Source organism: Lygodium microphyllum, chromosome 25, assembly GCF_053477565.2.
Source record: "Lygodium microphyllum isolate KBCC chromosome 25, Lygodium_microphyllum_v1.1.10, whole genome shotgun sequence".
Classification (NCBI taxonomy): domain Eukaryota; kingdom Viridiplantae; phylum Streptophyta; class Polypodiopsida; order Schizaeales; family Lygodiaceae; genus Lygodium; species Lygodium microphyllum.
Genome location: NC_141159.1, coordinates 7,718,783 through 7,730,918, shown reverse-complemented (window position 1 = coordinate 7,730,918; position 12,136 = coordinate 7,718,783). Strand labels below are relative to the sequence as shown.

General features: G+C 45.2%; 1 protein-coding gene across 2 annotated transcripts in view; it reads right to left on the bottom strand.

Moving 5' to 3' along the window:
- Nucleotides 1–12,136, bottom strand: part of LOC148013882 (protein argonaute PNH1-like) — a 46,299-nt gene that overhangs the window by 2,034 nt on the left and 32,129 nt on the right. The window lies entirely within an intron of this gene.

Sequence of the window (12,136 nt, the reverse complement as noted above, 5' to 3'; positions counted from 1 at the left end):
CTTCCAAGAAAGATAGTTTCCACCACACCTTGGATTTGTATAGTCCCCAAACAACATTGGCTTTGGTCACCAACCAATGGCACTCTCTAATCAAAGGTGATATATCCGGTTAATCAAAGCACCCTCCAAGCTCAGTCCACCCACAAGGTCCCAATCCTACCAAGCATGATATGGATCCAATGTGGGGAAGGGTTGTCAATCATGCAACTACATCAACATTCTGCCTCATAGAGTATGGTATCCACAAGGGATCCAAAAAATCCATCTGATTGTGGGAAAAGAAATCAACAAGAAATACCAGCATGCACTGAATCCTTTTTCCACAACATGAAGCCGCATATGCCTAAAAAGATCATCCAAAATAGTTGGAGTCCAGGGCAAAAGCAACAAAAAATACGTTAAGCGTGGGCAACATAATAGTTTGTGCCACTTTGAGACACACATGAAATGGCTAGGCCTGGGATTTCCAATAATCAAACTTTACTTTCAACTTTTGGAAGATCCATTGCAACAAGTGTGGAACCAATGACTCTGTGAGAGAGAGAGAGAGAGAGAGAGAGAGAGAGAGAGAGACTATGTTCCAAATTGAAAACTCATAGACTAGACAAAAGCACCCAAAAGTGAAATGGATCCTCAATAGGAAAATGTGTCCTCGACTAATCAAGGACAATCATGCTCGATCATGATCAATCTCCTCTATTGGAACTTGAAAGAACCCAAAGGTGGAACTGATCCTCAACTCCTATTTACAATAGTAATAGAAAAAAGTAGAAGATATGCGTTAATGTAGAGCATGTCCTTACCCAATCTAGGACAATCACATCCAATCATGACCAATCTCCACTTAATTCTGCACAACCATGAATACTTGAGTCTTCCCTACTCGAACCATTTGCTCACACTTAATGTCCTTCCACTTTCATGATCTCGCCATTGACATTTTTTTTTTGCAAATAAAGTGTGGCTAATTATATTACTTCAAAAAAAAAAACCTGAATACAAGGAAGTGCTCATGCTCAACAAACTAGCTGGAGCTGGTGCAAGCCTCTCAGGACGGTTTTGGGGGTATGGGGGCAAGAAGCCATGGAGGGGGGGAGTATCGCCATCTAGGGCTGCCTGCCTGCATCACGAAAAACAGGTCCTGGCTGCCCCAAGTGTGCATGAAATGACAACGGAGCTCCTAACGTGAGACCTGGACTCGCCCTGCACCTGGTCCCATCGGCTGCAGAGGGAGTGGATGATGGAGGTCCAGAGCTTGCTAAGGTTGCCTATACTGAAAGCCTGTGGGCTCCATTACCTGGCGGATGGGTAGAGCATCCAAACCGACCACTACGCACAACTGTGCCTCAATAAGGAATATCGTGTCCTGCATCCCAGCCTCATACAAAAGGTGACGGCCCTAGCTGACTGCCTGCCAACAGGAAGCTGCCCATGAGATACATCCAAGGCTGGGTGGTATATGGCGGAGGATGCAGCATGCTCCTCTCCACACAAGCTGCGCCGCCTCAACAACCAAACGCAATGCTTTGGGGTTTCGAGAGGCTGTTGTGCGCAGCACTTACAACCTCCCTCCTTTTACATATGGGCTAGCCAACTTCCCACCGCCAAGCCTCCATGTGCCACCAGCCATAAGAAATAAGATACCCTCCTCGACCTCCAACTATCCCATAGGTGGCGCCAAAAGGTCCGTCGGAAAGCGTCTAAATCGCTGTGCTCCGCCCAGTGCCTACTACATGACAGCACCCAATTCATGTCCTCCTACATCAGTATGTGTCTACCAATCCTGGCTGTGTACTCCAGGAACCTCCATGACTTCCTCGCCACCGCAATGGTTGGCCATAGTCACTCTCCCAGATCCCACTTCAGCTCATCAAGTGGCATGCCCTCCCAGATCCAGAGGCGTAAGGGTCCAGCCGACATCTCTTCCCCTAAAGGCCAATCACCTGAATCCTCGTCCATGAAAGGACAGATATCCCCTCAGGCTGCAACCCTCTGTCAAGGGCCAGACGCCCCCCCTTCTCCACGGTGGTGAAGGTCCCATGTGGAGCGCTTCCAACTCTACCTACCACATGTAGGGGGATACCTATTGGTGAAAACCTAGCGGCCCATACCTCCCCAGGCTCTACCGGCTCTTATATCGGGGGAGCAAGCCACTCCGAAGGTATTGCATGTCTATCTCCCTTCTCCTCAACTCAACTCCTCTCTGGCATCCTGATACTTGCTGTAGCACCTCCTCATCCACCATCCTGTACACCACCAGCCATGTATCGATGGTACGAGCCGGGCCGGCCTCCCAACCTGCCCATTGGATGTGGGGACACTCACCTATCTGTGCCCCATCCCGATATCGAAACTAGGGGTTCTAGATCACCAGTTGACGGTCTATCTCCTCCTTGCAACCTGAGGGGCTTTGGATTAGGGCCTTATGGAAGCCCTGCCACACAGAGCAAGCTGCGAAGGAATGGGGGTTCGAGAGGGTGGGGGGTGATCTGGGCTATCGTGAACATCCATCTCAGGGACGACCTCCACTCACAACCAAGTCTCGGTCTACAATCCTAAATACCCTCCTGCAATAGGACCTTCCAAGTCTACCCTCCTTGTATGAGGCCGCGGACTACTACTAGATTGCCCAAGAGGGCCATACTCTGATACTCTGGGTCTATGATCCCAAGTCCTCCCTCTAAATGATGCCAGATGATGGTCGCCCATGCCATCTTGGCCCAAGAATCCCTGGAACAGTCTCACCTAGACCAAAGGAAGTTCCACACTAGACGGCGAAGCTGAACTACACAAGATGAGGAGAAGCACCAACACGAGGCGATGTACCAATCCGTCGCTAGGAGGACCTGGTTAACTACCAGGGCTCAGCCTGCTAGGGAGAGGCGAGCAGTACTCCAGTAGGTCATCTTCCTCCGAATAGAGTCAAGGACTAGAAGAAACTGTTGGGCGGGAGTGATGTCGAGTCCCACCTCGAACCCTAGGTAATGGACAGTCTGCTGCCCTCTGCTCACCTATCTAAATCCCAGATGAACGCTCCACTCCACGCTAGAGTCCAAGCCTGTAAGGAATCCAACTAACTTTCACCGGTTGATTTTCACTCCCACTACAATACAGAACACCTCAAGAGCCAGTCTCACTCTCTCCAACATCAACTCATCTTCCTCTATGTAGAGTGTTGTATCATCTACATACTCTTAGTCAAACAACTCCGTCTCCTCTCTCACTGGAAGTCGGATGCCGCGTAACCTGCTCACACGTGACCTGAGAAAGTGAGACATGGCCTTTACAAAGAGTAAGTACAAGTACATGACCAAGGGGCAGCCCTGCCGGACCGATCTCTCAAGTCGAAACTCCTCCCCTCGCCTATCACCTATGAGAATCCTGCAAGTAGCTGATCTGTAAAGTGCGGAGACCCCGCGGATCCATGCCTAGGGAAAGCCCAACCTCACCATGGTGCCCTCCAAGAAATCCCAGTCCACCCTATCATAGCCTTTCTCAAAGTCCAGGAGTGGTACGGCAAGTCCCTGCCCACTATGCTAAGCCCACTCAGTCACCTTAAAGAAGGTAAATACATTGTCTAGGATGCTCCTATCTTGGACAAAGCTTGTCTGTGTGTCATGAATGATGTCTGGAAGCACAGGGAGGAGTCACCTACCAATCATCTTTGCCAGTGCCTTATAGGCCACTGACAATAGGTGATCAGTCTCCACTGGGAAAGCTTCAACCGGTCCACCCCTTTGGGGAGAAGATTGATGAGGCCTGTCGAAAGACTCCTTGGCATTTGTCCTAAAGCGAAAATCTCTAGGAAGGCCATCAGTAAGGGGTCCTTCACCACCTCTCAATAGGTAGTGAAGAAGGCCTTAGAAGGCCATCCTCTCCCGGGCATTTGTGCCCATCTTGTGTATGGAAAGCCTCCTCTACTTCCTTCTCTATGAAGAGGAATAGGAGGGAGCATCCCATCTCCTCTGTAATGAGGGACGGGATATGATCCCAGACCTGCTATCTACATCACTGTCCTCTACTTGAGGCTCTCTCCTGCTAGAAAAGGTGTCTGTAGTAGTCGATGGCAATCTCCATCACCTTGTCTCGACTAGGAGTCCTCCCATATTGATCCCGAAGCCTACGTATCTACTTTCCTGAGATGTGGAGCTGGTGCACCTAGAAAAACTTTATGCACATCGTGTCCCCCTTCCATACCCAAAAGGCTGCAAAGGTGTGGAATGAGAACTCCGAGCGTCTGTTCTCTAAGCCGGCAATGGCTGCTCGCGAGCGCACCTCCTGTGCATGGAGGGTAGGATCCCCTAGTGCCTCTTGTAATAATCTCTACATGGCTGCAAGGTCCCGCCAAAGTGCTCTCTCCTCCTCCGAGCTCTGTTGTCTGGCCTATAGAGCTACCTTCTAGCAGATACTGCTCAACTCGACTAGGACCTTTGCAACCTCCTTTGCAATCCTGTTCCTCCTACCCCACTCCCTGGTCCAAATCTGCTTAATCTATCTCTTCTCCTCCTCCCTCTTATAGATTGCGTCAGGGATCTGACAGGATCGTATGTCTAGGCAAATGTCGGGGGATCAAGTGTCGGGAGAACCGGGCAATGATCGGACAACAAGGTGCTCGCCAACTGCCCAACTTGGCCTCCACGAGAGCATCCCCACTCTCCCACATTGAACATGTCCAACCGCTCTAGCAAGCCTCCACCTAGCCGCCTGTATCCCCAAGAGAAGTCCAACAACCTCTCCCTCTTGTGAAAGGCAAGGTCTCTCCAAACATCACGTGCTCCTACTTCTAGTAGAAAGGTCTCCCATGCCTACTACTGCCCTAGTAGTTTTTGCCTCTACCCTGCTGGTCCTCTCAAGCCTCCAGGTTGTTGAAGCCTCCTTCAACAATCCAAGAGTCCAACTTTGGGAGTCCTAATGCGATTTCCACCGAGAACCTACTGCATGTCCTAACCTCAGTAGGGGCATAGACATTGAGGACTCCAAGGCACAAGTCTCCAATATCCAATCCGATCCATAGAAGCCTCCTTATCACTATCTTTCCGTGGTCTCGTACACAAGCGGTGAGACTCGGGCCAATAGAGGTGCATACGCCTTCACTCCTACCGTGGGCACCGATGGCGTGCTCCCAGTAAGTGTATGAACTGCCCGAGAGTACCTTCCCTACATGTTGAGCCTGGCAGTGAGATTATGCTCCTATAGAAGTAAGATGTCGATCCTCCAACAAGGACAGGCTACAACTCCTGCTGAACAATCAACTTCCTGGAACCACGTGCCTTACTACAGTCAAGGTTGTTCACATTCCAGGATGCAAGGTATAAACTCATAGGGAAACTTGTAACTCATAGTACGGGGGAGTTTCCGAAATAGGGAAAACGGAAACGGAAAAATCCAAAGTTTCCAAGTTTTGGCCAAATTTTAGAAACGGAGAAACGGCGTTTCGGGTTGTACACAAAAAAAAAAACAGTAATATGTGGGTATGTAAAATTTAAATATATCAATGCCTACAACAACATGTATTCAAATTTCATACAAAAATTTTAAGTCTTCATGTCATATGATTGAAACCATGATTCATTACAAATTTCATGAGTCACGACTCCCGAGTAAAGATTGAGGAGTCAAGACTAAGGACTTAATGGTTGAAACTTAAGAGAGCTTAACACAATTAAGACTCAATTTTCAAAACATAAGGCAACAAAATGAATTAGAATTTATAATTCATGAATAATCTATGATCTAAAAAATGAAGACTGGCATTAAGAACAATGGAACAAGAATCAAGATGCATAAAAAATGGGATCAAGATACAATGATAGTAGCTATGTCATATGAATAATCTATCAAAACTTCAAAGTCCAATGAGGCTATCAATATTAACATCAATGAACAACCGAGAACTCTAGTCTGGACTCTGCGCTGCTAAACTGACTCTTGTATATCACGAGTCATCCGAACTCTGAGGATCTGAGTACCATCTCCTAGTCCGACTCCAAGGGCCCTGATCGAGAAGTTGATGAAGCAGCCTCAGCCTGATCCTCAGACACAGGCTCTAACTCTACCTGTGATGCACAACTACGTGCAGCCCTCACTCTAACCCTCCTCTGTGCACGAGTCTCATGCACCGGTGTCAATAGCTCCTCATAGAGCATGGAGTAGATATCTCGCTCCTCCTATGGTATCTACGGAATGTCACGCATCTTCTCTATATCAATATTATCAACATTCACCTATAAAGGTGAACGAGACAAAGATATATTATATGAGAGGAGATTCAATATGTTCAATGTTCACACATATCACAATTTACAATCTAACTTCCAAGCAAATTAGCAATGTCAAGTGTCAAGGACTCAAGGTTAAAAAGTTACTTTTACATAATACTAATCATTACCAATTTACCTGTGAAGGCTCAAGGGACAGAGCGGTCCTCTCAAGAAGATGGAGATTGCAATGGCAAAACACTAAACGCTCCAACTAGGCAATTATGAGCTTGTTTTTCTTTTTGGTGTGGAAGAGGCCCATGTGCTCTAGTTTCTCTCAGCAGGCCCTGAACTACAATCTTGCGAGAGTACCCAAGTGGCAATACGTTTCTATTCAAATTTAAGAGCAAATAATCAAGATTCAAAATATAAAGTCACCAATCACATACCAAAGTAGGAGCAAAATTGCCGTATTTCTTCCACCAAGAGACAGGCTGAAGCTCTGTCTCTCGAAGCCTTGGCCAAAATGAATAGAATGATTGCAGAAAATCAATAAAGCATCCTCTACTCTTCTCATCATATCTATATCATCCCCTTTGAGATGCCTCATGTACTCCATGAAGCCCTCCTCTAACTCCTTGCTAGTGTACTGCTCCTCGATACGCCAAAGGGAATACAAGATAAATGCGACAACATGGATTGGTTAATGAAACAAATCCCATTGTGCATTTTACACTGCACGAATCTCATCAACCCTATAGATAAAATAAGTTAAAAACTTAGAAGTTAGAATAATGATCAATCATCAAGGAGTTGTTAATATCAAATAATTACATGTATAAAAATTAAACAAAAACTTACTTGTCTTGGAGCAACAAGCTGTTACGAAGCAAGGCCTTGCTAATTTTATCCATATACTCATACAGAAGCCCTAAAGTACTCCCCTCCATATCAGTGATGTGCAATACAGTGTAAATGGAAGTGAGATTTTTCACCAATGCCTCTGCCTCAACCCACCAACTCTCATTTAAAATATTGTGCCTAAAAGCAAGAGCCTTTGGAGACTCTCTCTCACTTCATGTGAGTCATTCCTGGCATGCAATGATCCGTATCAAATTTGGACAGGGACCTATATGAACCTCTCCAATACAATAAACATATAAGCAAATCTAGTGGTGGAGGGCTTCAATAGCTCAAGTGTACTATTGGCTCGAAACATTTTTATGACGGATGGTCTCTTTTTCACAAATCTTACCATGTTCGCTACCGTCTTGAAAATGTCATCTATCCAAGATATTTGCCCAACATCTTCAATAAGCAAAACAAGGCGATGGGAAACACATGGATTCCATACTATGCTAGGAAACTCCTCCTCAAGCATACATTCCATAGACACATAATTGCTTTCATTATCTGTCACCACTTGCACCATAAAACATTGTAAATATTCTTTCAACATATTTGACTATCCATCGCATAATATTGTGCATCCATATTTCACCCATGCCTTCTTCAAGGGCTCCAATTTAGACTTCTATGGATGATTCTCCTTTTGAAGCTCTCTCGTGCGAAATGCATCTATGAATAGATCTTCCCACTCACACCCTATACGACGAAGAAGAAGAAGAAGATTCAAGAAGAAGAAAGAAGAAGAAGAAGAAGAAAAAGTCTTAAGAAGAAGGAGAAGAAGAAGAGCTTAGAGAAAGAGAAAGAGGAGAAAAAATGGAAAAAGGAGGCGGGAGCTGCAGGTCCGAGGAGGAGAAGGCGAGAGCTTTAGGTAAGCCGCATGCATGAGTCCGGAATCGGGAAGGAGAACGAGTTTCGGTCCTAGATAACCACTCAAAACGGGCCGCAGGATCGCAAAATAGCGATCTCCCTTTGTCCCAGTCCAAAACGGCCAGTCCGTTTCGGCACTGTCGAAAAGCCTTTTCAGGGTACACTGCTGTGACTGACCGAACAGGCATCTGTTCGATGTGGAAGCTGCTAACAGAAAAGAGGAACTATGAGGCATATGTATTCGTTTCGCTGCCGGCCTGAATGGTGAACTGCATTCTCCTATGGTAGCCCTCGGAACCATGGGGATGATGGATGCACCTAGTGGAACCACCAAAGCATTCAACCACACTGAGAGGCGAGACTCTGTACACTGGTAGAAACGGGTTGCCTATCCCAAGGCCCACTCTACCACATCAATCGGTGATCACCATTGCGGAGGGGCTCGAAAGATAATGCTTAGATGAGGAACCTCCGCCCCAACACACCAGTTAATGTCCATCATGCAAGCTGGCCACCTTCTCCCATCCACTAGCAGATGTGATTTGCCACCTAGCTCTTCGCCTTCTCTATCCGAGTCGTCGTCCACTCTTCAGTATGAGAGGTCTGAAGAAAGAAGGCGTAGTTTGGTCCATCCAGTGGTGCTAGTAGATGGACTTTGTAACCGGCCTGTTCTCTGGAAAGGGCGGTAGTGTGCAACCATAATATATAAATGCTTTCACCCAATTCACAGTCGCCCACTTTACCTGAACTTAAAGACACACAATCAAGAAGACATACAGGAAGCTAGAATGCTCTTGTTGTGACATAGACACCCTGTTGGCCCCTAAGTGAGGCGCCCCTTGCGGTATTTCTTTATTTTTAAAAAGAGAGAAAGTACAATGGGCTGTCTTTCACCTATTCTAGGTGAAATTTGGCAGCATAACAGTACAATTACTGACCCAAAACAAGTTGACCAGGAGGGGAAACTCTGCCCAAGTCTGAAACTTCTGGTCGGAGTGCAGAATTGACCATTTCAGCCTGCTGTAATTACTGGTTCAGACTTGTTTTGAAATCTGATTTCAGCTCATACTATTCCTTGTACTGTTCTCCAACATCCGTGCCAAGTGCCCCTTGATTCTGACATCAATTGGGCTCTGAAATAACCTCTGAATAGTCCAGAATCAATACTGATTTAGTGCTGTTTCAGACACTTGCTTTGGTGAGGTTACCACCCTCACCTGTCCCTGCTGGGGGCAGCCAACAACTACTCCTGTTCCTGGAGAAAGGAGGCTCTTGCCTCATGCAAAAACAGCATATTCCCACACAACTGTACATAAATCAGAAGAAAAGCCCTTGATTCTGAAGCATAACCATACTGTCAGAGAGAGAGAGAGTAGGGAGCAATTTCAACCCCTTTGTGCATCATAGTCAAGCAAGGTAGGCAAGCTCTCAATCCTTCTCCATCAGCCACTGTTCCACCTCTTCAAATGAGCCTCCAAAGACCCAAAAAACTGCACGCCAGCCCCTCTTTAAAGAGGTAAGTGCACAAATTTGTGCCAAATGGCAGCATTGCAAGGTGCTTCCCGTTCTAGCCTTCCGGTCTAAAATTCTCCATCCTCGGTGCAAAATTTGACCTTAGCACAGACCAGAGGATTAATCCTCGTGCAAAAACGAAGATAATGACGCGAACAGATTCTAGGGTCCAAAAATAGTAACTCCCTAAATTTAAGGAGTTGCTTCCATTGCATCCCCACTAGTCTTCTGACCATCTTTGCAGACTATGGCTACATCCAAATTTCCAATGTAGCTCAACTGAAAGTGCATTTCCATTGATGACCCCACAGGGACTAATCTCTTGGAGATTTGTCCATCTTCACTTTGAACTAGTCTCTTCCAGGCTAGTTCTTCAATACACTTGTCCATATACACTTTCACAAGTCTCTTCCAGGCTTGTCAATCTAGAGTACCATCAGTCTCTTCCAAACTTGTACTGGACCTAAACTGTCTAGTCTTGACTCACTAGGCATTCCTGTCCGTTTCACATACTGGCCATGCAACTCAGGCGTTTAGATTTCAAGAGGGATCCTTCCAAAAAGAAAAACCAAATAAAGTATGTAATAAAGAAATCAACAAAAAAGGTAATAGTTGTCACAATCTTATGACATACCTCCCTCTCGAAATCGCAAACGTCCTCGTTTGCATGAATGTCATGCATGCTTCCAGCTAACCCAGTGAACTTACACTTGGCAGCACATGTACAACACATACATGCTATCAGTCAACATTGTGAACTGAACACACTGTTAACACATGTATGTTCTAACTATGAAACATGGCAGACTATCATCATGTGACTCCACATCACTCTTTCCAGATATAGTGGCCGGTACACCACAATGATATCCCCATAGTGGCAGATTCTCATGTGATGACTCCACATCACCCTAACTAGAGATCTAGTGGCCGGTACATCAAAATGATATCCCCACCGAGTCAATTCACAGAATACATGCCCGATCGAGTAACCATTGTTACAACATGTATTCAATTCAATAGAAGTAAAAATTGTATTCTTGCAAGCAATACTTACTTCTTTAGCACTGAGAAAACCATATGGATACAATAAGTGTTAACCTGTACAAAATCTGTTTCTGTACATAATTTCTTTCTTGAGCAATTGTCACTTTGAGAATCTATTTCAGCTTAGAGATACAAGGGGTCAAGGTAGATTGCAAGCGAAATGCTTCAAGGTAAAGTTCCAACACATTAGGTGACTCAGCAAGTTCACCTTCGTCCATCCACTTAACTAAATACCTTCTAACAACCTTGCCTTTCACTTTCCTTTCCTTGTGTGCCAGTACCTGTTCTGGAACAAGAATTTCATCAATTTCCTCAACTTCAAACTGTTCCTCAACTGGCATATCTTCTGGCACATCACCCACATAGGGTCTAAGAAAACTTACATGGAAAGCATTATGAATCTTCCAATTGTCAGGTAATTTCAGCCTATAGCTGACATCACTAATATTCTCTGTTACTTGAAAAGGCCCATAGTATCGCATACTAAGCTTAGTGAAAAGACTTTCCTTGCCTTTCCGCTTCTTTAAGCGCGCCTTTTCAAACCGCAACAGTACCCAATCACCAAGTGAAAACAACAATTCACGACGGTGATGATCAACAGCTTTCTTTTGCTTTGCCTGAGTCCTTTCAAGGGCATGCTTAACTTTCTGATACATTTCACCCATACTCTGCACATACTGATCTGCCTGAAAGATCTTATCCTTTGTATGCAAAATGGGAGGAACCTTTTTAACACCTTCAACAATTTCAAAAGGGGCTTTGCTTATTGACGAATGCACTGTATTATTGTATGCATACTCAACCAAAGGCAAATTCTGCTCCCACTTTGACTTGTGCTCTGACACATAGCACTTAAGCAGATCCAAGATAGTAGAATTTGCCTCTTCTGACTGTCCATCAGTCTGTGGATGAAATGACGATGAGAACTTAAGCATTGTGCCCATGTTCTCAAATATACCTCTCCAGAATAGACTTGTCATCCATGGATCACGGTCACTGACAATAGACTGAGGCATACCATGATACTTGAAAACATTGCACATAAACAAACGTGCCATCTGATCTGGTTTTATCTTCTTCCTGGCAGGAATGAAATGAGCCTATTTGCTAAACTTACAAATAATAGTCCATATCCCATCATTTCCTGTCTGTGTCCTTGGAAGATCAAAGATAAAATCCATAGCTATGCTTTCCCATGGTTTATCTAGAATAGGCAATGGCTGTAAAAGACCTGGTGCTTTTTGCCTGTCAAACTTGACCTTCTCACAAATCAAACACTGCCGCACAAAAGCATCCACGTCTCTTCTCAAAGTAGGCCAATAAAAGAATGTCTCTACTGCTTTGACTGTTGCATCAATACCACGATACCCTACATACGGTGGAGAATGACTCTCTGTCATAACTTTCCGTCTCAATGGCATAGTTACACATAGTCTACCATGCATCAACATGAAACCATCTTTGAGAAGATAATGCTCATGATGGTGTCCATTGACAAGCTGATCAAAGATCCTTGCAAAATCTTCATCATCAGCATACTATTCCTTCATATCATCAAGCTCATGATGATAAGGAATTGACACAGCTGAAATTTGTGGCTTCCT